Below are 23,305 nucleotides of genomic sequence, written 5' to 3'. Positions count from 1 at the left end.
ATTATGTAGACAGGTCATCAGGACAGACTCCTTACCATTCAAAAAAAGCATATTTTATTCAAAATTTCAGCACAGAGACTCTTTTAAAAAGAGAACTGCATGTAAACAACTGAAAAGCGACGAATGTCTGTTGATTTGATGCTGGAATCCGCAATTTCTAAATATGAAGTGTTTTGGCGGACACACTGCATGATCACATACTAACCTCACCATGTAAACTAACCTGTGTTTACTTTTTATTGTATAACATCAGTAATTGACTAGTTTTATGATGTTTTTAAAAAATATATTTTTTTTGTCTTTGGTTACATCTTTTATAAAATATGCTTCATTGAATGGAATGGAGTCTGTCCTAATGACCTGTCTACATAATGTTTTAAGTATGCAGGTTATAGGTGGTTCACTAACTTGAAACATGTTTCAGGAGGTCAAGGAGGATACCGCAAGGCGTCAGTGGATGCTGAGCCAGCAGGAGGTGAAGGAACCAGGGCTCATCCCTTTGCTCCTCCCCATGTCCCCCTGAGTGTGGCATCCGATGACACAGACGATGAGCAAGGGATGTACCCAGTAGGAGAGTTAAGAGCAGCAGAGGGGTACTCAAATCCAACATATGACCCACCACATACAAAGGAGGAGAGTCTGAAAGGCACATGGCAGCAAGCTAATGAGCCAGAGACATGCAGTGAAGCGCAAAAGGGAGTGAAGGAGGGGCTCTGGAGCATAGCCACAAACGAGTGGATAGGAGGGCATATACTCCTGAAGCTGGAAGAGAAAACAGATGGAGAGGCAGAAGGGGTGACTAAAGCATTGGAGTCTTTGATGAGAAGCAGCGAAGCACCAGACTGCTTGGAGATAATGGATGAGGAGGACAGGAGGGAGAAGGAACAGGAAGAGAAACTCAAGAGAGAGAGGTCAACAAGAGGAGAAGAGAAAATAATTTGGAGAGAGAGGATAGGGAACAAAGGAAGGAGGAGGAGGAGAAGGAGCGCATGGAAAGGGGAATGGAGGAGGGGATTGAGAGGAATCTCAAGAAGAGAAAGAGGGCAGAACAGGAGCAGCGGGATGGAAAGACAAGGGAAGTGGAAGAGATCACTAGGGGAAGGCCATAGGAAAAGGCATAGATCCCTCTCTGCAGCTCCGCTGCGAGGGACACTGCTGGAGCAGTCTTCTGCAACGACCCAATCCACAATTCCGCCCGCCGCTGCTCCAGTTGTCATGGCAATCCGACACAACAACCCAGCGAGCGGGAGAATGCCCGCGAAACCACTCGTACTCCCAGAGCACGCTCATTGGCCCCTGCACCCTGCCAGCCCATCCCCTCCTGCTCCAAATGGAGGGGGAGACGACCGGCAGGCGAAGCCGCTAGGGGAAGGCCATAGGAAAAGGCCTGGATCCCTCTCTGCAGCTCCGCTGCGAGGGACACTGCTGGAGCAGTCTTCTGCAACGACCCAATCCACAATTCCGCCTGCCGCCGCTCCAGTTGTCATGGCAATCCGACACAACAACCCAGCGAGTGGGAGAATGCCCGCGAAACCACTCGTACTCCCAGAGCACCCTCATTGGCCCCTGCACCCTGCCAGCCCCTCCCCTCCTGCTACAAATGGAGGGGGAGACAACAGGCAGGCGAAGCCGCTAGGGGAAGGCCATAGGAAAAGGCCTGGATCCCTCTCTGCAGCTCCGCTGCGAGGGACACTGCTGGAGCAGTCTTCTGCAATGACCCAATCCACAATTCCGCCCACCGCCGCTCCAGTTGTCATGGCAATCCGACACAACAACCCAGCGAGCGGGAGAATGCCCGCGAAACCACTCGTACTCCCAGAGCACGCTCATTGGCCCCTGCACCCTGCCAGCCCCTCCCCTTCTGCTACAAATGGAGGGGGAGACGACCGGCAGGCGAAGCTGCTAGGGGAAGGCCATAGGAAAAGGCCTGGATCCCTCTCTGCAGCTCTCCGCTGCTCGGAGCCGCCAGCCGCACAAATCCATGCCTCTGCACACAATATTGGCTGCATCACGGCTAACACGGTCTTCCATCCGGACATCATATGCAGAAATGGAAACCTCTCGCTGCGCACTGGCTCTCGAAACGCCACCACCCACCAGCCCAGTCTCGCACTAAGGAATGCGCGCCTGCGTTCCAGATACGCGGCACAAAGCCGCTTACTCCACCATGCAAGCACTCTCCTCAGCTACCTCACCGCGAAGCCCCGCACATCAGCCTGCTCAGACACACCGCCCCCCGCGGTTTTAGGAGCTCTGGACTTGGAGGTGCGCACCGCTGCACTATCTGCAGCACGACATGTAAGTCCATTGTGTACATTCTTAAATGATCCTTCTGCTCAATCCACTCTGTTACGCAATGGTGCCCCCACGGCCACTATATGCAACACTGTTGCCCCCACTGCCCTGCTGGTCAATGGTGCCCCCACTGCTATCTCATGCAATGTTGATGCCCCCACTTCTACTACATGCAATGTTGATGCCCCCACTGCTATTTCATGCATTATTGATGCCCCACTGCTATTTCATGCAATGTTGATGCCCCACTGCTGTTTCAGTCAATGTTGATGCCCCCACTGTTATTTCATGCAATACTGATGCCCCCACTGCTACTACATGCAATGTTGATGCCCCCACTGTTATTTCATGCAATACTGATGCCCCCACTGCTACTGCATGCAATGTTGATGCCCCCACTGCTATTTCATGCATTATAGATGTCCCCACTGCTATTTCATGCAATGTTGATGCCCCCACTGCTGTTTCAGTCAATGTTGATGCCCCCACTGTCTTTTCATGCAATACTGATGCCCCCACTGCTACTACATGCAATGCTGATGCCCCCACTGCTATTTCATGCATTATAGATGCCCCCACTGCTATTTCATGCAATGTTGATGCCCTCACTGCTATTTCACGCAATGTTGATGCCCTCACTGCTGTTTCAGTCAATGCTGATGCCCCCACTGCTATTTCATGCATTATAGATGCCCCCACTGCTGTTTCAGTCAATGTTGATGCCCCCACTGCTATTTCACGAAATGTTGATGCCCTCACTGCTGTTTCAGTCAATGCTGATGCCCCCACTGCTATTTCATGCAATGTTGATGCCCTCACTGCTGTTTCAGTCAATGTTGATGCCCCCACTCTTATTTCATGCAATACTGATGCCCCCACTGCCCCGCAGGCCAAAGATTCCCCCGCTGCCCTTAATGCGAATGGCAGGCAGGCCTATGCCCCCCTTACTACCAAAACTGTAGCCACCACAACCCCAACCACAAACCCACCCCAACCTCTTCCTGTAGTCCTCCATCCAAACTCCTGACTTGCGCCTTGGTTAACGCCCGCTCAATTCCAGCTCACACACTTGATGTACATGATCTCATCAGCAAGGATAACCTTGACATTCTTTTTGTCTGCGAAACCTGGCTACAAGATACCTCTGGGCCCGCACTCTCGCTCGCCATCCCATCTGATTACACCATATTCAGGCAGGATCGGATAGGCCAAATGGGGAGGGGTAGCCATCATAGCCAAGGCCACCCTTGACATCAGAAGAATCCAGGGGGAACTAGGACACAACGCCGAATACCTCCTCATCAAACTCAAAACATCCCCCAACTCCACAATAGCCTTTCACCTCGTGTATCGCCCACCAGGCCCTCCGACAGAATTCCAAGAAACCCTCATCCATTCTCTGTCTCACAACCTGAAAAAAACCACCAAAGTAGTAGTACTGGGTGACTTCAACCTTGGGCTCAACGACCCCCAAGATGCCAACGCCTCTGCCCTTCAAAAAGGACTAACCACCTTAGGGTTTGTCCAAGCCATCACTGAGCCCACACATACTAAAGGTCGGACCCTTGACTGGGTTGCGCAACATAACTGCCCCATTCTCCAGCCCTCCATATCCCCTATCCCTTGGTCAGACCACTCCTGCATTAACTTTCACATCGACATCTCTACTGAACCATCGAAACCCACCATCCTGCTCCCCGCGACACTATCCAGGAGCTCTAAGAAACTAACTAAAGATACCCTCCTCCCACACCTACAGGTTCTAGCCATGCAACCACCTTTCCCCAATGATCCTGTAATACTAGCCAACACCTTCAACCATCTCATAACCACTGCAGTAGATACTGTTGCTCCATTGACAGCCAAAAAAGCCAAGAAAACCAAGCATTCCAATGCCTGGTTCACCCAAGCGCTCATGGATCTTAGATCCACAAAAAGGGCCTCACTTGTCAAATGGAAAAGAAACCCCACTGATTCAAACAAAACCGCCTTCAAGGCCATTTCCAATGAATACAAAATTGCTATTACACAGGCCAAAGCTGAATCCTACAACACCAGAATTAATAATGCAGAGTCCGGGACTAAAGAAATCTTTGCTATTTTCAGGGAACTTGAATCTCCCTCTACCCCACCACTCAGCATTGCCAAAGACGAGGCCTGGTGTAACCAAATTCAAAAAGCTATGCTCGACAAACTTGACTCCCTTCACACCAAAATCCTAGCCCACCAAAAGGCCATCTCCTCATTACTAGCAGCCCAAACGGCTCACCCTACTCTGGACAGACTTAACCAGGCACCCAAATTTGATTTCGCCCCCATGAGCGAATCGGAAGTCACTGCCCTCATTAAGTCCGTTAAGCCCTCTAACTGTAAGGGAGACGCCTGCCCAGCCCACATTATTAAAGATTGTGCGCCAGTCATCGCCCCCTTTGTGACGGCCTTCATTAACTCCTCCTTCCAATCTTCCACTGTACCCAGCTCCCTCAAAGAAGCCTGGGTCCGACCTCTACTAAAAAAAACATCTCTCGACCCACTGATACCTGGCAACTACAGACCCATTACTACGGTCCCCTTCCTCTTAAAGATTTTGGACAAAGCAGCTTATCTGCAAGTTCAGAAATTCATTGAGGATAACCACCTTCTTGGCCTGCCGCCATTGAATCCACGTGTGCTGCTGAGTCATTGTTCTGTATTTGTGCTAATTGCTGGGTGTTCCCTCATATCTGTGGTGCTTGTAAATATTGTGATAGTGGTACTCGGGCTGGCATCTGTGGTGCTTGCATTTGTGGTGCTTGTGCCGGGGTATCTGCTGATGTGTGCCCTGCATCTGTCCTTGTTGTTGTTGGTCCTGTGTAAAGTAATCATCCTGGTCCACTTGATATGGCACCGAAACTGCCTTACTTGACCTAAAAAATCAAATAGACGATATCAGAGACTCAGGCAAACCAGCGCTCCTTCTGCTCCTAGACCTCTCTGCGGCCTTCGACCTGGTGGAGCACAAAACCCTATGCCATCACCTCGCAACCACTGCGAACTTCTTCCCAAAGGCTTGTGCATGGATCAACTCGTTCCTGCAGGAGAGAGTCATGAAGGTTTTCTCAGAATCCTCCAACGCCACACCCAGTCTAATCAAATGTGGAGTCCCCCAGGGCTCCTGCATTGCCCCCACTCTGTATAACCTCTACACCAGACCCCTGTTCCGTAATCTGGACTCACTGGGCATCTCATACACCAATTATGCGGATGACACCCAGGTGCTCATACTCCTATCGGGAGACTATCGCACTGATACAGATACCCTCAACATCATCTACTCCACCATTCAATCCTGGATGGCGGAGAACTGGCTCTGTCTAAACAGTGAAAAAACCGAACTCCTGCTGATCGGGTCCCCTGCTACACTGAGCAAACTCGACAAAGAGTATCTGGCCTTCAACATAGACAACACCCCCATTGCAGTATCACAAATCATTAAGACTCTAGGCGTATACCTAGAACCTAGCATGACCATGGAAAGGCAGGTCAATGCTATAGCCTCCTCAGCAGCGTACCATTCCAAACTGATCAATGCTATCAGGCCTTTCCTCACTCAACAGAACTGCATTACCATAGCCAGAGCTATTATTGGCTCCAGGCTTGACTATTGCAATGCCCTCTTCGTCGGTACCTCCCAAAGAAACCTGGCCAAACTCCAGATTGCCCAGAACAATGCCTTAAGGGCCGCAACAGGCATTTCACGTAGAGAACACATCTCCTTGGTCAGTAGGGGGGCACACTGGCTACCCATCAAAGAAAGGGTTATCTTCAAAACCCTTGCCCTAACTCATAAATGTCTTCATGGACTCGCTCCTCCCTATCTTGAGCAAAGGATTCACAAACAAACAGCGTCCAGACCCTCCAGAGCCGCCTATGCCAATCGCATCCTGACTCCCCACACACGTAGAGTGCGTGCTGGGGGCTCAAGTTTCCCAATTATGGCAGCCTTTCTCTGGAATAACCTTCCAAATGAGATCAGATCAATTGAATCCCATGCTGCCTTCCGCAAGGCACTAAAAACTAGGCTCTTTGTCTAGAGGGCTTCCCTTTGTATGATCCCGGTCATATGCTCCTGCATTGAATGATACACTGTATAATACTGTTATGTAACTGTACCATCTAAAGCCAACGCTATTTACTTTTTGGGCCGCTTTTTGTAACCCTCAAGCAAGCCTTCTTAAGTATCCTTGAACAGCGCCTCTATGCCCGTGGGCTGCAGCGCGCTCTACAAATGCAAAATAAATAAATAAATAAATAAATAAATAAGAGGCGAAGGGAAGTAGCAGAGTGGGAAAACACAAGTTGGCTCAGAGGGAACAGAGGAAGTTACAGTTCGATAGACTGGCAAGGGAACAAGCATAAAGAGAGGATGACGAGTGAACAATAAGGGCGGTAAAGACACAAGGACCCTTTGACAGGGGAAAAGACAGACTGAGAGAGGGGCAAACAGTGTAGGCTGACAAAAAGAACACATGAGGAGGAGGAGGGTTACGCACAAATGCCCATATTAGAGAGAGGAGGAATACGACCTCAATATTTACCATAGAAGCATGCAGACAAGAAGAATGTGAAATGTAGGCTGCCCTCATTAAGTACAGGGTCTGGGGAATTGATTTTTGCGATGTAGAAGATGACAGCGGGAAACAGACTTGCTGTGGGGGATGTAAAGGGACTAACAGTGTCGGTCTTAAGGGATGCAGCTGATGACATAGGGTGGGATTCACAGGGTTGATGACACAGAACACAGCACATGATGGTTCACCATTTGCAAACTGCATGGCAGCAGTATGGCAAGCACTAAAGACACAATACCCAGACACATCAGACATTGGGGCGATTTTGTCCTGGTATATGAGGGAAGATGAAGACCTTGTGCAGTATATTCAGGAGATGCAAGAGCTTTGGCGCCTTGAAACTCGAGAGCCTTGGGACAAAACTGTACCAATATTTCATCACATACTAGTACAGGGACTGCCAGAGACCATCCAGAAAAGTTTAAGGAAATTGGTAGGGATGGAAGCTAAAGGGTGGCCAGAGATACAGCTCACAATAGTTCACCATTGGAGTCTATGGCAGCAGAAGATTAAGAAAAAGGCAGAGGGCAGGAAGACAGACGAAGCAAAATTGGTGCAGAAAAAATGGTCAAAGTATTCGATGGAAGGGTGGTACTAACCAGCCCCACCCCACATGGACAGCAGCCACAGCAGCAGCAACACCCACAGCAGTTCGAACCACCCACAGGAGGAGGCTTCGTGGGGCGGGGGTACCCGCAGCAAGGTTTTTGAGGAAGGGGGGGCCAACAGAGTGGGCAAAGGTTCAGGCCGAAGATGCATCGCAACCAAGGGGGCTTTCCAGGTGGGTTTTGGGGATATGGTCAACCGATGCAGCAAGGCCCAGGGGGTTTTCAGGGAGTTTCCAAGGTAAAGGGAGGGAGCCACCATAGTGTTGGATATCTGAGCAATTAGGACACATTTCAAGAGTGTGTAGGAGCAGGGGGATGCAGCAGAATTGGGGAGCACAGGGCCAGCGGCCCTATCAAGTGGACCAGGATGATTACTTTACACAGGACCAACAACAACAAGGACAGATGCAGGGCACACATCAGCAGATACCCCGGCACAAGCACCACAAATGCAAGCACCACAGATGCCAGCCCGAGTACCACTATCACAATATTTACAAGCACCACAGATATGAGGGAACACCCAGCAATTAGCAAAAAATACAGAACAATGACTCAGCAGCACACGTGGATTCAATGGCGGCAGGCCAATAGGACAGCTGACAGTTGAACTTGATGTGTCCTACCCTGTCGATCACACCCAGCCCTGTGGAGGAACCTTGCATATGGGTGGCGATAGGTGAGAACATTTTTTTCTTTCTTGTTGACACAGGGGCAACTAGGTCCTGCATTAGACAAGAAGCATTTACATTGTCAGGCGATGCCATGAACACTCAAGGATTCTCTGGGGCTCAGGAAGTGGTTCATTTCACAGACAACATCTCACTATCTATAGGAGATCACAATCTATCACTGCATTTACTTAACTCTCAACAGACACTTGTAAACATACTGGGATGAGACATTATGAGCAGACTGAACATGACGATCTCATTCACAGACAAGAGAATAGTGTGTATTACACCAGGAATACACATGCTCAATGTAAGTTGGATAGTTCAATCCTATTATTGATGCAAGCCTATTATGGATGCACAGTACAGAGGGGCGTGCCAGTGGACGAAGAAATGTTCCAGTATGGAACTGAATTCACTATTGCATGGCTCCCAGGCATTGCAGGTAAGGTGTGGTGGGTTCCAAACAAGTAGCTATTCAGGCCTGAGCTACCATTAGATGAGGAAGAGGGAACCATAATGCCAATAGAAATAGAGACAGGGGTCGCCAGAGAGGACTGGATAGAGGTCCATGGGATGGATGACACAGGACAAGCATGGAGAGCTGTGATCACAGTGGCAGAAGGGTGCAGGTTGACCACAGTGACAGGCGAAGTGCTATTTAGGGAAGAGAGACTGGACATCGATATGGTTTTCAAGATGATTGTGACTTACTGGCTAAGGATATACTACAGGAAAGAACCACAGAGGATCGCAATGGCGCCGGAGGGGCCACACCCATTCTGGGAGGAGACCATGGCAAAGGTATCCAGCACCTTATAGAATACAAGTCCCTATGATGTGGGTCACATAAAGAGCATAGGGGGAGTGAAGGTCAAGTTGAAGTCAGGAGCAATTTTACCAGGAGTAAAACAGTACCCCCTAACTAAGGCAGCAGATGAGGGCATTTATGAGACAAACACTGCACTGATTGAGAGAGGCATTCTTGTACCATCAGAGTCCCTGTGCAACACTGCACTGTACCCAGTGAGGAATGCGAAGCTGGGAGTTCATGGCATTTCATACAGGATTTAAGGCCTCTTAACCACATTGCAGACGCAGAATATCCTTTAGTTGCAAATCCAGCGACAATTTTGTGCAGCATTCCGGCAGAAGCTGCCTGCTTCATGGTCATTGGTTTGAAGAATGCATTCTTCTCAGAGCCACTACACCAGACTCACAAGACTTGACCAGCATTATGTATAGAAACCAGAAGTGGAAACATACCAGACTTCCTCAGGGGTACTGCCGGTCACCATCTATCGTTAACAGAGTAATGCAGATGGATTTGAGCAATATACAGATGGAGAGCACAGTTGTTCAGTACATAAATGACATATTGATTTGCTTAGGACAGAAGGTCAGTGTAGGCAGGACTCAGTACACATGCTGTCTGTGTTAGCTGACAAGGGATACAGGGTGGACAAGGACAAGTTACAGTACTGCCAGAAGAAGGTGCTATACATTGGACAGACAATATCCCAAAATGGCAGTCAGATCACCGCAGAGAGAGCAGAGACAATACGCAAAACACCTAAGCCCACGACAGTGAAGGAAATGCAACAGTTGTTAGGGTTATGCAACTATTGAGGAGCATGGGTCATTGATTACAGCACATACATGAGGCCCCTACTCAGCATGCTGAAGGAAGCACAGAAAGAGAACAAAACACTAACATGGACTACAGAAATTACTGAAGAATTTGACATGCTGTAAGATGAAAAAGGCACGGCATCAGTGCTAGGGATCCCGGGCTACAAAAAGGAGTTTTTCCTGTTCTCACACACTGACGGTGTACTAATGATTGCTGTACTGACACAAAAGACAAGCGTGGGAAGAAATCCAATAGCCTACTACAGTGGGAAACTCGACCAAAGAATGAGAGGACACTCTCAGTGCGAACACGCTTTGTAAGCTGGCGCATTTGCAATGGAGAAGTCAGCAGCAATAAACATGGGGTGCGCCACCACTCTTTGTATGGAGCCGCCCTCTTTGCGATAGTAGAGAAGCCAAAGAACACACTAACAACACAAAGAGCATCAGTGTACGAGGTGATATTCTTGAATGTAGGGTTGAAGGTAGTGAGATGCAGACTTGTCAACCCAGCAATATTTCTAGCAGATGTCCTTCTGACAGTAAACTATGCACACGACTGTACAGCATACATTGAGAAGCTCAGTGACACTCACAAAGTAGAGGAGGATGCACATGAGAGGGGAGATGTGCTCCACATTAATGGGTCTTCAACAATTGACCAGACAGATGGGGTTAGACATACAGGAACTGCAGTATTAAGACTGAAAGAAGATGGTACAAGTGAGGTAGTGGCCATTGTGTGACTACCATCCCATTACTCAGCACAAGCAGCAGAACTAGTGGCCCTAATACTAGCACTGGAACAGGGCAGAGACAAGGAAGTGGCAGAGTACTCTGACTCCACCTATATGATGACCACAGTATATTCAGGACTGTCATGATGGCTCAAGGGAGGATTTAGGAGGGCAGACAGGACTCCAGTACGGCAGATTGATTGAAGTAATTACTTATCAAGCATGGATATAAATAGTGAAGTGCCAAGCACACACTAAAGGGGAAGATCCCATCTCAAGGGTGAACAAAGCAGCATACTTTGAAGCAAAGTGTGCAGCAAATTTTGGTGACCTATGGGAACTAGAAGGAGATCCAAATGTGCGAGAGTGCACCAGAAATATGGTACTAAAGGAAGGGTACAATGTATTGTCAGAAGCACAAATTATGGAACTGCAGGTGGCTGCACCCAAGGAAGGGAAGGAGTTGTAGACAAAAAGAGGATGCACAATGTCTCCAAAGATGTCCTATGGTGGCGGAATAACACAGGGAAAGTGGTCATGACGCATACGTTACTGAACAATGCACTAGCACAATGGCACTATCTAACCTACACAGGGAAGGAGGTAATTGCTGCTCGCATTGGAGAAACATGGTTCTGTCTTCATTTTGTGGAACATGTGGCTGAATTTGGGAGCAACTGTTTGACTTGCCACCATTTTACAGCAGTCCCATTCCAGCATTTACATGTGGATTATGCAGACATGATCCAGGTTTGGCAAGGATACTGCTACATGATAGTGGTTGTGTGCCCATTTTCCAGGTGGATAGAGGCTGGTCCCTGTTCACATGCATATGCCCTTAGAGCAGCTAAATTCATGGTCAGGGAAGTGTTCCCAAGATGAGGCGTGTGTGAGCTCCTGCAGTCTGACAATGGCCCTCACTTCGCCAATTAAATGTTTCAGCACATCACAGCGTTGTTGGGAATCCAACACAAATTTGCCTGTGTGTACCATAATGGGGTGTGTGAAAGCCTGAACAGCCTCCTAAAGGAGAACATAGCCAAAACACAGCAGAGCACAAAAAAAGAATTGGCTTCACTGCTTGCCTCTCGCCTTGTTTGCATTGCGCAATAAGCCTGGGTCGGACCACAATTTAATGCCCCCTGAGGTGGTGACGGGACAGCACATGCATCTCCCACTGGCTTCTCCCACAAGAGCTGTAAAAGACTATGAGAATAATGCAGATGTGTTAGGACAAGAGATGCATAAATACATCACTTCGTTGGTTGCTAGCCTTCTTTTATCGCTCGCCAGATACAATGACACTGGGGAGTCCCAGAAGAAAGTGAAAAGAGCAACTGCAACCGTGCACCACAAGGACTCTGGATTTAAAAGCCCTGTGTGTGTGGGGGACATTTTCCTCCTGAGGAACTTTGTCAGGCGCTGGAACTGGAATGCGCCACAGCTCACGGGTCTTCACATTGTTGAGAAGGTGGTTGACCGTGCTGTCAAACTCGACGGGAAGCAGTTATGGAACCACCTGGTAGACGGCAAGCCCTACAAAGCAGCAGCCTTACCTGGCAACAGGATTACCTTGAGAAACAGGGCTAATGTTCTGCACCTGGATGAACTACAAGTGCGTTCTGAACTTACACGACCAGTAGGAGGACGTCCAATGGTCATGCGCTTGTGGGCAGCAGAGTTAGGGACAGGACTGCTCATTAACTTAGAGTGAGGGCACATTGTCTGTTTGTTATTTTTCCTTCTGCACACAATTAACGAGAAGGCTGATGTAATTGTTGAGATTTTTCATGTTGCCCTCTGCCCATAACCCAGATATATACTATACTAGACGGTCAAGTGGCACAGTGAGTAGAGCGCTCACTTTGACATTCGTGCAGAGCCTGCTAACGCAGGTTCGAATCCCGGCGGGGCCAAAATCAGCCTTTCATCCTTCCGAGGTCGATAAATGAGCGCCACACACCGTGGGTAATAATAAGCAGCGCTCAGATACCTGAGGGTTCGTAGCACTATGTAAATGCCAAATTATTATTATTATTATTGCCTTTATAGAGTATCTGGCCCAAACATACCCTCAGCTTGAGCATGGCAATCCCCCTGTCCTCGCACACTGAGAGACCCATCTGTAAGAAAAGTGTTGGAAGAAGTATTAGCCTTTGCCATCAGAATTTGACTTTGCCATCAGTGATTACTTGGTCCGCAGGGTTTAAGAGCATTTGCAATATTAATTCTTCATGCATTTCAGGCGGGCAACTATATCTTCTAACTGCAAGGGTATTGCAGTATAGGTGAAAATGAATGACATATTTAAAAATGTAATGGTTTTGTTAGCCTTACTTATTCCTAGCGGTTTTATTGTGTTTGTATTTTGGAAAATTACCTGCATTGCTAGTGCTACTGCTGTACCCTCCATTAACATTCCCCCGACACAAGCAGGTGGAACGACCATGTCAGTTGGACAGGATAACACTGCTGATAAGGTAAGGAGAGGTAAGTGCAGTGTTGACACAGACATGAAAGGGGTAGACATGTATCTCACAGTCACTGCTTGAATGTCTAATAACATTGTGTACAAATACATGGACAAAGTAGGTAAGGAAAACAATGAGTAGAGCTGTTATATCTGCTCACTAATCCCCTATGCCATGAGTGCCTCCAGAATGTTCATAGCAACTGAAATACCCGCAGCAAGATCACAATGCCTAATATATCTCTCAATGGTGACAACTCGAGAAGGTTCCAGGGGAAGACAGCGACACTAAAATGGTTGTCCAGAGCCACATTCCCATATGAAGACAATTACATAAAGACATTAGACATGATGAACAATTATTGGCAGCTAGATGAAGCTATACGGTACATATGTGATGGGCCTGACAAAGGAGAAACAAAGACTATCACACTGAAGGAATTGCCAGGTCCATGGATGAGAGTGAAGGAGACAGTAGGAGAGCCTGGTTGCTGGGAAAGACCGCAGATACTTGTGTATGGCCAAGTGTACACAGAGGATGGAGTGGTGGTGAGCAAAGCACTGTCATTAGCACAATGGCCAGTTAACAAGGTACAAGAACATGTGCCTGAAAGAAGGGGAGGTGAGTGCAAGGTTACTGACATGGGTGGAAAATGAAGCTACACCAATGCCAATAATACCCCTGAAGACACCAGCACTGTGCTATCAGAACAACAGTGAAGTTGAAGTTGGCGAGAACATTGGGTGCAGAAGCATCAGAAAAACATGCAGCTATGAAGGTGGGAACGGCAGTACTGACGGACCACTACTGGGCTTGCGGATAGAAGGCATACAAGAAGCTACCACCCGAGTGGGGAGAAGTTTGCTAGTTGGTACACATTAACATGCCTTTGTTGGTTGTAGGTGTGAAGCTCGATGAGTTCCCGAAGATGGACAATAACAAAACAAGAAAAGGTTGATGAAAGTGGTACCAAGAGCCAAGGCAGAGAAGCAAGCCAGATTGAGTGTCGAGAGGTGGAAATTACTTCTCAGAATCATCAGAAACAGCACTAGATAAAGTGCCAGCAGAACACAGATTGTTCAGCAGGATGCAGATGTTCTTTGCATCATTAATACCATCTGTACAGATGTACACAAATGCGAAGTGGTTACAGATTACCCATTTGGAGCTGATGGTCACAATTAAATCCACAATGAATGGGTTTAACGTGCTAAAAGAAGAGCACTGAGCAGCAAGGTTGGTGGCACTCCAGAATAGATACATTCTGGATCTGCTCACAGCTATGGAAGTTTCTGCAAAAATTGGGCGTTCCTGTTGCACGTTCATACCTGCCAATGACGAGTACAATGGTACCCTGTCAGAAGCGGGACTGCAGCTATTGCAGATGCATCCCAAAATGGGGGAAGAAGCAAGAGGGATAGCATACATATGGTCATGGGTGCCATCATGGCAGTCAGACGGACTAAAGGTTATAATGGGCGCATCAATACTGGCAGCAATTTCAATGTGTGGGATAAAAATCTGGATGGCAAAGTGCAAGAAAAACAGCTGAGGAAGCCACTGGAATGCAGGTCCTGATGGATGTGAATATGGGAGGAGCAAAGGACGAGATTGTGGCAGAAAAGAACAAGATAAGAGAGAGAATACCACAATGCAAACTGTTTCCACTTGGAGCAATGATGCTGGACTATCAATTTGATCCAAAGTACTATGCAGGAAAGTGGGTATAGTGTAACACAGAAGGAGTGTGTTGTTACATTAACTGGCCATTCGATGATCATACAAACTACTATGGGCACATCCGAGGTATAATGAAGAAATGGCAGCAAAGAGCAAAAGGACTGATGTATAAGGAGGTCGACCAGAGGGGAGACTGAAGAGGGGTTCGGGATCCTGCCACCACCCCCTCTCCCACTAAAATCATGACAAGATGAAAGGCCAGGAAATTCCATAATCATCCATTCTATTTCGGATGAATTCCTGATGGGCAAATGATTGACAAATATGATGAGAGGTACGCCCTCAGCCAGCCATACAGACCAAGTCTGGTACAGATCTATCCATGTGTGGACAAAGAGCCACAGGCCATGGTCAGAGACACCTATATGAACAGCCTGGACTAGAGTACCAAAAAGTCATGTTGCTGATGTCGATAGAGACACCACGACATAGCAGAATTAGACATGAAGCACACGTGCCAAGCTCACTTTGGGACGCAAAAACACACTTGAATACATGAAGAACATGAGCGTATAGTTCTATAATTAGGGGACAGATGAATATCCATACTGTAATTGCTTTTATTATTTTTGCCATTAGCCAAGTGCAGCAATGCAGAAACCGCAAGGCACAAGAGATCCTGAACAAAACTTGCAGATGCTTAAACATGAATAACCCAATGGAACTGCAGGAGAACCTGTGGGACCTGACAGAGCCAAGTGTAACTTTCCTGTGGAAAATGTATTATAGCATGGACACAGTAGAAACCACATTATAAGGTTTAGGAAAATTACAGCAGGCCGCAGGCCTCTGACCAAGAGACGAACTGAGCTGATGCAGGCTGGACATAGAGCAAGACGTGCGAGACAGGATACACTGCCAAGGTCAAGAGATATGGATGATATTCCAATCCCCAGACGACAAAGGGACCAGCTGCAGAAATATGAAGAAATCCTCATAATTCAGAGCTGCAGAGCTCAATTTCGCGGTCTCTGAACATGTGACGTGGCCAAAGCAGACAATGGACATTAATCAGCAGTGGGAAAGGAGAGCCGGTCTCAGTCAGCCAGACAAAGACTGCAACAAATATGCAACAGTATGCAACAAGTGTTGTGCCGGACAGGAGAGAATTCTCATATGGCAAAGGCGGTGCACACAAGTTACATTACAGACACATAGTTATTCTCATCATCTTGAAAAGGTACACAATAGGCTGAGAACCATTTTGGGTCCCAGGACTGAGAACGTCAGCTCTAGCCAATCACAGTCTAGTGCCCTAGGGGAGGGTAGCAATGGGAAATAACCAATGGCAAGTCCACAGCACTGCAACAATGTTATATATAGTGAATTGGGGATGGAACAGGACAGCCACCTGGCAGGCGAGGGCCAGTAGAATAACATCTATAGTGTCCTGAATAGGTTATAGAGTGCTCAGTACCCAATCACCTGGCCCGATAGGATTTCTGGAGAAGGGCCCAGGGTATGACAAAGTGCTGATGCCATTTGAGGGAAAACCGGCCTGCAAGCCGACGAAGAGCGAGATGTGCATGAATATTCTCTGTTCCTGTGCTGATCTCTGTTGGTTTTGTCTGTAATAAACCATAGTTTGAACTTGCCTTTGACTGAGGCCTCTGTGTCTCCTGGGGGAGTGTGTTGGGCCCTCCAAGTCTGCGAACTTCCAGTGTCCGTCTGGCATACCCGGGAGTTCTCCCCAACCATTCTCCAGAGACTCAGGTAAGTTGTCATAAGTTAGTTATTAAAGATACATAATTGCATTCAGAACGTCTTTGAAATGCTAAGGGGAGTTGTCACCAGAGCCCACAATCCAGGTAGCACCTTTCCACATTGTTGGCTCTGGGACACTGGGTTAGGCATTCTGGTTTTCATATCATACACATTCTACATGTGACATCACACACACTCTGCCATCATACTCCTTCAAAACCTAACTAAACACAGACAGAAATACATAAGACACATACATCAGAAAGTTTCTAGAACCACTTGAACATGCTAGAACATAGAAGGAACTCTCCCAGATCTGTTTCCAAAGTGTAATGACAGTGAGGAAGGAAACACGTGATGGAAGATAAATATGGTTTAACAAGTGGTTTATTTAAAATCGAGTGAAAGAAGGGGTTGGACCAAATGGCTACCAAATCTAGGGCATCTCTACAAATGATAGGGAAGCTCCTAATAACAACAGTGTCAGGGATGAGTTATTTCAGCATAGGCTATTTCTCTGGTGTCCAACCACTTCGAAATCTAATCTTGCAGGTGCTTGTTCTTTCAGGAACGCTACATCTAGAAAGCAATGTTGAAAGATATGACAAACAGAAAGCTCCAAACCTATTATTAGCAAACCCTTAGTCTCCAGGCTACTCGCAAAATTATAACATTGTTTTTCCAATTCTTGGTCAAGAAAAGATATATCCAAAACATTTTCTACAATGTTCTGTTCAATCATACAACGAAAAAGGAACAATTTATCTTGGGGAGGCTCTTCATGGTATACACACAGTATGGAACCTCTTATGATCTGCCTGTTTCTCATCTCTCCCTCTAGATCTCTCCCAGGTCTCTGGCTTTTCAGACTTCTCTTTGAATTCACCTCATCCTCTTTGTCAGTGCTCCTTGCTGCAGTGTTGGATCTTTTGCCAACCTCTGTTACTTGACTTTCTAAGATAGGTCTCACCTAGATATTTGCATTTAGGAGAAGTCTCTTCCAGACCATAGGGAATTCGGCATTCCAGGGTTAAGTATTCTTCATGACCATAGGTCTCAGCATGCACATAATCAGCTCTCTCCATGGCCTAGTTTTTCAAAATTCGCTTGAGTGTTTGTTTCCACAACATGATTTCCTAGTGTGCACTTTTTTGGGTCTCTTCAGGAACTGGTTTGCTGCATTCACTTGGTTTGGTCTCCAAATGACCGGGTTTCTCAACATTCACTTGCTTACTTCACAACCTAGTTTCTTAAAATTCATGTATGTATGTCTCTCCCTAACCTGCTTTCTCTGAATTCACTTTGTTAGGACTCCCCACGACCTGGGCCTTCAACAATCACTTGGGTAGGTCTATCCATGAACTAGCTTCTTAACATTTCCTTGGATCGGTCGATCCATGGCCTGCTTCAAGTCATAGGGCCTCATTACGAGTCAGGCGTTAAGGGGTTAACGGCGCCGTAAACGGCGCCGACCCTTAACGCCTGATTCCGAGGTCCCTTTGCGCCATGGTGAGTTTAACGCCTGCTTTTTGCAGGCGTTAAAATGCATGGCGCTAAGGGACCATGGTGCTAATTACGCCACCGTAATTTACGGTGGCGTAATTAGCGCCTTCCCCACTCCCATTATGCCCTATGGGGCAAAAATTGGAATGGGGAAGGGTAAATGGGAAATGGGGATTTACCGCCCCACTCACCTTGGAATGGGGCGGTAAATCCGCCATCCACCATGGTGTAAACATAGTTTACACCATGGTGGTAAGGGTACGACCCAGGCGGTAACTTACCGCCTGGGTCGTAATGAGGCCCATAGTCTCTATGATGTAGTAGAAAAGGGCAAGGAACATGCCGTTATCCTCATCTGCTGTTTCTATTGGGCTCAGTCAGGCTCCTTTATGAGGCATACATGTCGTCCTCAATTGTACCACCCTTTGTGATTGGCTCCAATCACTAGTGCTTTGTATAAGGATCCTGGGTTGGGATCTTCATTCAGTTCTCCCTTTCAGTTATTTAACTTTGCAGCCACTCTACATTGGTTAATTATTGGATTCAGCTTACCGGTTGTCTTCATGACGTTAAAGCCTCTACCCAATGTTGTTGCCATCTTGGATTCTCTTTTGCAGCAGCACTTCAGTATGCACCAACGACTGACACACAGTCTACCGCTGCATTTTTTGACTTTTTGACTTGCTGTCATTCTGTTTCCTCTCTCTATACAGACAATGATTGCTTGAGAAATCCCCAAGCAATGTGTGTTTGTAACTGAAGGCTGAATTTTTTCCTGGCCAGGTATGTGCCACATTTGAACAGTGCTCAGCACAGTCTTTGTCTGATAGTCCTGCTTGGGGGTTGGGGTTTTAGACAACTCTAATGCTGGGGTTATTGTTAGGCAGAATCACATGCAGTACCCTTTGGGAACACTACACACAATTAAGACTACAAGTGTAAGTACAATTTCACCTTTGGTATAAGCCTGTACTACACAGTAATGTGGCAGCAGTGGCTGAACAGCCAGACTTATCTCAAGAGTAAAGTGAGCAGTACAAGAGGTTACACAAAGGACTTGCTATCACAGTGGTTCAAACAAACACTTACTCAAGGTTTCTTGGTAAAAGAATGTACATTCATTTACACAGTCAGTTGGAAAACATCCCACTAGCAAGAACAGCTCAATATCAGAATCTAATATACTACAATACACAACCAATCAGTTCCTGAACACGTTCAGCTCCCCTGAAGTGGGAGCAAAATGGCACTTCATTTACTTTAAAAAGGGGTAGAAAGACAAGGTCAAAAGAATGAAAGCACCAATACTTTGCAGAGGTAGGGCAAATAGTTTCAGTTCACTACAACCAACAATTCAATTCAATAGGCCTGGGCCAACGTCAACGGTTCAGTGTCTTGGACGATAGAGCACAGTTCTGGTAGTAAACGCTTAGGTCTTTGCCACAGTTTTTAGAAGTAATTGGTCAGACGAAAAGTTATATGTCGGTTTAGGAAGGGCAAGCCTCTAAAGTTGGGAAAGTTTCACAAACTTTCACTGCGGCAGAAAGGATTTCCTGACCGCACTTGCACAGTACCTTTTGAATGAAGAAGAGCTGTAGCTGAGGCAGTTGTTACTGGCAGTTCCTGCAGATCTCGCTGGTCCTGAGCTTCAGTCGTGGGGACAAGAAGGAGGACGTTGGGAGGTTCCTGCACTGTCCAGGGAAGAGGCCACAAGCTTGGCTAAACGTCGGTTTAAGGTGTGAGGGCCTTAAAGACCACAAACTGGAATCCTTCTCACTGGCTATCTGGTTTTCAACAGCGCTCGGAAGAGAATTCGACCAGTATAGAGACAGTCTCCAGGTGACTTCCGAGTTGGTTGTTTCCACCAAACTCAAGGGAAGAAGTTGTCCTTGAAGGGCTTCTCTGTCGATTGAGTTTCAGGCAATTCGGACCTGCAGCAGGGCTTCACCGGTGGACCAGGATTTGCAGCAGTCGTCTTCCTTCAGCTAGTCTTCAGTTCTCTCATTCCAGTGGTCGACTCTGCTTTCCAAGTCCCAGAGGCCTGCTTTTAAACAGTTTTCCCAACATTCATCCCTGCCTGGCTGTCACTCACACAGCAGGGTGGCTGTCCTTGCCAATCAGGCCAGAGTGCATCCAGGTCTCCTAGAAGACTATGCATAGGGAGTTTCAGGCACCTGCCTCACATCCTGTCCACCCCAGACACTCAGGCGCCAGAGGAGGGCTTCAGCACTGAAGCCCACCAAAGGCCAACAAACAAAGGGACAAACCTGGTTTGGCATACAGAGTTAAACACAAGAAGGACCTTTCCAAAAAAAAATGACAAAAAAAGTTGACCGAAGTCTGTTTTTACAGATAGGTCTTGGGCGCAATATTGAAAAATATGGCTGCCCCGATTTTTATCTAACGGTGTTTGCGGTCGGAAAGTATCATGGTATTTTTTTCTAAACCACTGCCACCAGCCATTTCAAGAGGGGAAAGTGTAACATTTGACTGTTACATGAGTGTTTAGACTCAGGGGTTGCTAGGCAACCCCTCCAGCACTCTATAGGAAGATAGTGTGTGCTAGGTCTGTAAATTTAAAAAGACTAGTAAAGTCAATTTAACTTTACATGCTCTGGGAGACTGTAGTCAGTCCCAGAGAAGGTATTTAAACCTTGGGAAGTCTGAAAGACAACCCCTTGTCACTGCACTGAAGGTGCTGTGTGACACACTGGAACAAGATGATGTCAATGGAGTTGTTTTAAAACTCCATATCCAAAGAACACAAAAGTAAAACACCCATCAATATACATGAAACAGTGGGAAAAAAAGCTCACACTCTTTCCAGGTAAAAATGTCAATCCAAGAAATCCAGCAAAGTTGCTGGGGGTCTTAAAGGGTAAGGGAAATTAGCACCTTCTTGAGAATTCTCCCTAACAGTTATTGAAAAGCCTAATGGAATGCTACCACAGCATGTTGGGGGGGCTGGGGTGGTGAACTAAGCAATCTCACATATTCCACCTTCTGGGTGCACATCCGGTAGTGGCCAAACCAATATCATCACTTAAAGTCAAACCCCACATAATGAAATGGGGAGATCTATCAACAAGCACAGAAGCCAATTGTGAAAGCGTTTGAAATGAGAACTGATGGAACCTGGAGGAAACGTTCCTAGAGCCATTTGAGGAAGTGATTGAAGAGAGACGTGTAGAATGCTTGAAGAAAAGTGTCTTGCATTGTGGACTTGGGAGGAAAGTACCTAAAATGTAGATAAAACAGGGTACCTTTAAATACAGGCTACTCGAAGTAGCGCTAAGAAAACCAAGTGAAAAGTAGTATAACTAAAAGGCTCTATATTTTTGCTCTTGAAGGAGGTAAAGCTTCAACTCATTTAGGATGATGACGGGACACATAAAATGTCCAGCCCACACTGGGATTTAGATGAGAAGTCACAAGTATCAAATAGGCTAAGATTACCCATGGGGATTTTAGGTAGAAGTCGCTGCTTCTGTTAAATGACTTCATGAAACCCTCGACTGACCAAACAACAGAGATTAGATTTCCTGCCAACCTGACAGATCTTAACAAAATATATTTTTGATAATGAATTACTTCTGATGAATGTCCACACCCTAGCATCCCTAATGACTTGTACATTGATGGAATGCCAGAACATTAGATTGTAGAAGAGGAGTTTAGTCTGAAGTAGTAGCCGCAATTCCACATGGGTGCCATCTAGTGCCCAGAGCACATAGTTGAAATGGATTACAACATTTAACCGCTGTTCCACCATTATTTTTCTGGCAGGACCCACAGAATGCAGATGCATTCCTATGAATACCTAATTAATGCCTGGGCCCCCTAGTGCAGATTGCATGAGTGTCTGCCCTATGAAATCCTGTCAATAATGGCAGTCATCTGATGGAATGACACAATGACCTGGGAATACACCGCTGAGATCATTTAATATGTGATGGCACATGAGAGTGAGTTCGCAACATCTTTTTATCTCACATGTTTAAAAGTGGTACCTCCCCATCTCCTCCACAAAAACGATGTTTCCTTTGTTAAAGACTATCTTCTTTGCTCTCCTCCTGCATCTTAGCACCAGGCCATGTCACACCCGCTAAAGGAGCCATTTCGCCAGAATGAGCATGACATTTCTTGCACATTTCAATCTTCTCTCATGACTCGAGTATCTGTAAATTGAGAAAGTCACAACCCCTACTAAATGGGTTCAACGTTCTTTGTGAATTAGGAGTGCGGCTGCGGTATTTGCTCCTTTGTGTGCGTTGACCTTCTATTGTTATGTACTTTTCATCCTCTTTCCTGGAAACCTCTATGACATATAAAGTAGAGGCAATTTCTATTGTCAGCCCATAGTTAAGGGCACTTTTGTGCCTGCAACTACACCAAAAGCAACGTCTCAGAACGATCTGTGTACACGATCTTTCAATATAGTTCTTCCCAAATGGCCTATCTCCCTGTTTGTTTTGGGAATTAGGAACACTGTCCGATTTCAGAGCTTTTCTGTCCACTAATAGATGCAAAGCCACAAAACAGGGTTGTGAGTTCACCCCATTGAGTTTATACATATTTCTGTTAAGAGTCATACCCTTCAAAATATCTGTTCGATGTTATAAGTTATTTGGGCATTACACCACTAGGAAAAATCAACGTAAACGGAAAGATGGAGTTTCGCATCGAAGCCTATTCTTTCTAAGCTCTGATTGTGTATAGCAATGCTCTGATTGTGTATAGCAATGCTCTGATTGTGTATAGCAATGCTCTGATTGTTCTTGTCTAATCATTGGCACCACAACATTACAGGATGATGGGTCCAACACATTACAAAAATAAAAATAAAAGAATTGCCTCCAGGTTGTAGGGAAAATAGTTTAATGTGGTGTGTAGTGTTTTGTGTCTCACACCAGGGGGCTGGATGGATTGTCAGAAAAATGTGACGTGGGAGAGGTAAGGGAAGTAGTGGCCTGGTAAACGCCTCCTAGGTGGTGGGACCACCCACTGGGGCAATTTCCCGACCCACCTCTGCAGTAGCCTAGAGGCAAGGTGTCTGTTCTGTCAGTTTCCCCCTCTGGGTCTACCTTTGGCTCCTCCAACGGAGGGTGGCCTGATAAACATTTTCCTGCAGAGAGAACTCACAGCAGGAGAATAGAGAAGAGGGTTGTGTTTATAGTGGGAAACAGACATTTTTAAGGAGTTTATGTTTTGATGAATAAAGCAGGGTTCCCACTGGGATCAAGAAAAAAACCACCTTCGTGTCTGTTTCACTTGGACTGTAGACGGTACGAAATCAGAGCATAGCTCATCTCCTGTTGTAATGCAGTGCTC

The sequence above is a fragment of the Ambystoma mexicanum genome, chromosome 6p (assembly GCF_040938575.1).
Source record: "Ambystoma mexicanum isolate Mex_15411 chromosome 6p, UKY_AmexF1_1, whole genome shotgun sequence".
Lineage (NCBI taxonomy): Eukaryota > Metazoa > Chordata > Amphibia > Caudata > Ambystomatidae > Ambystoma > Ambystoma mexicanum.
Note: the sequence above shows the minus strand (reverse complement) of the source record.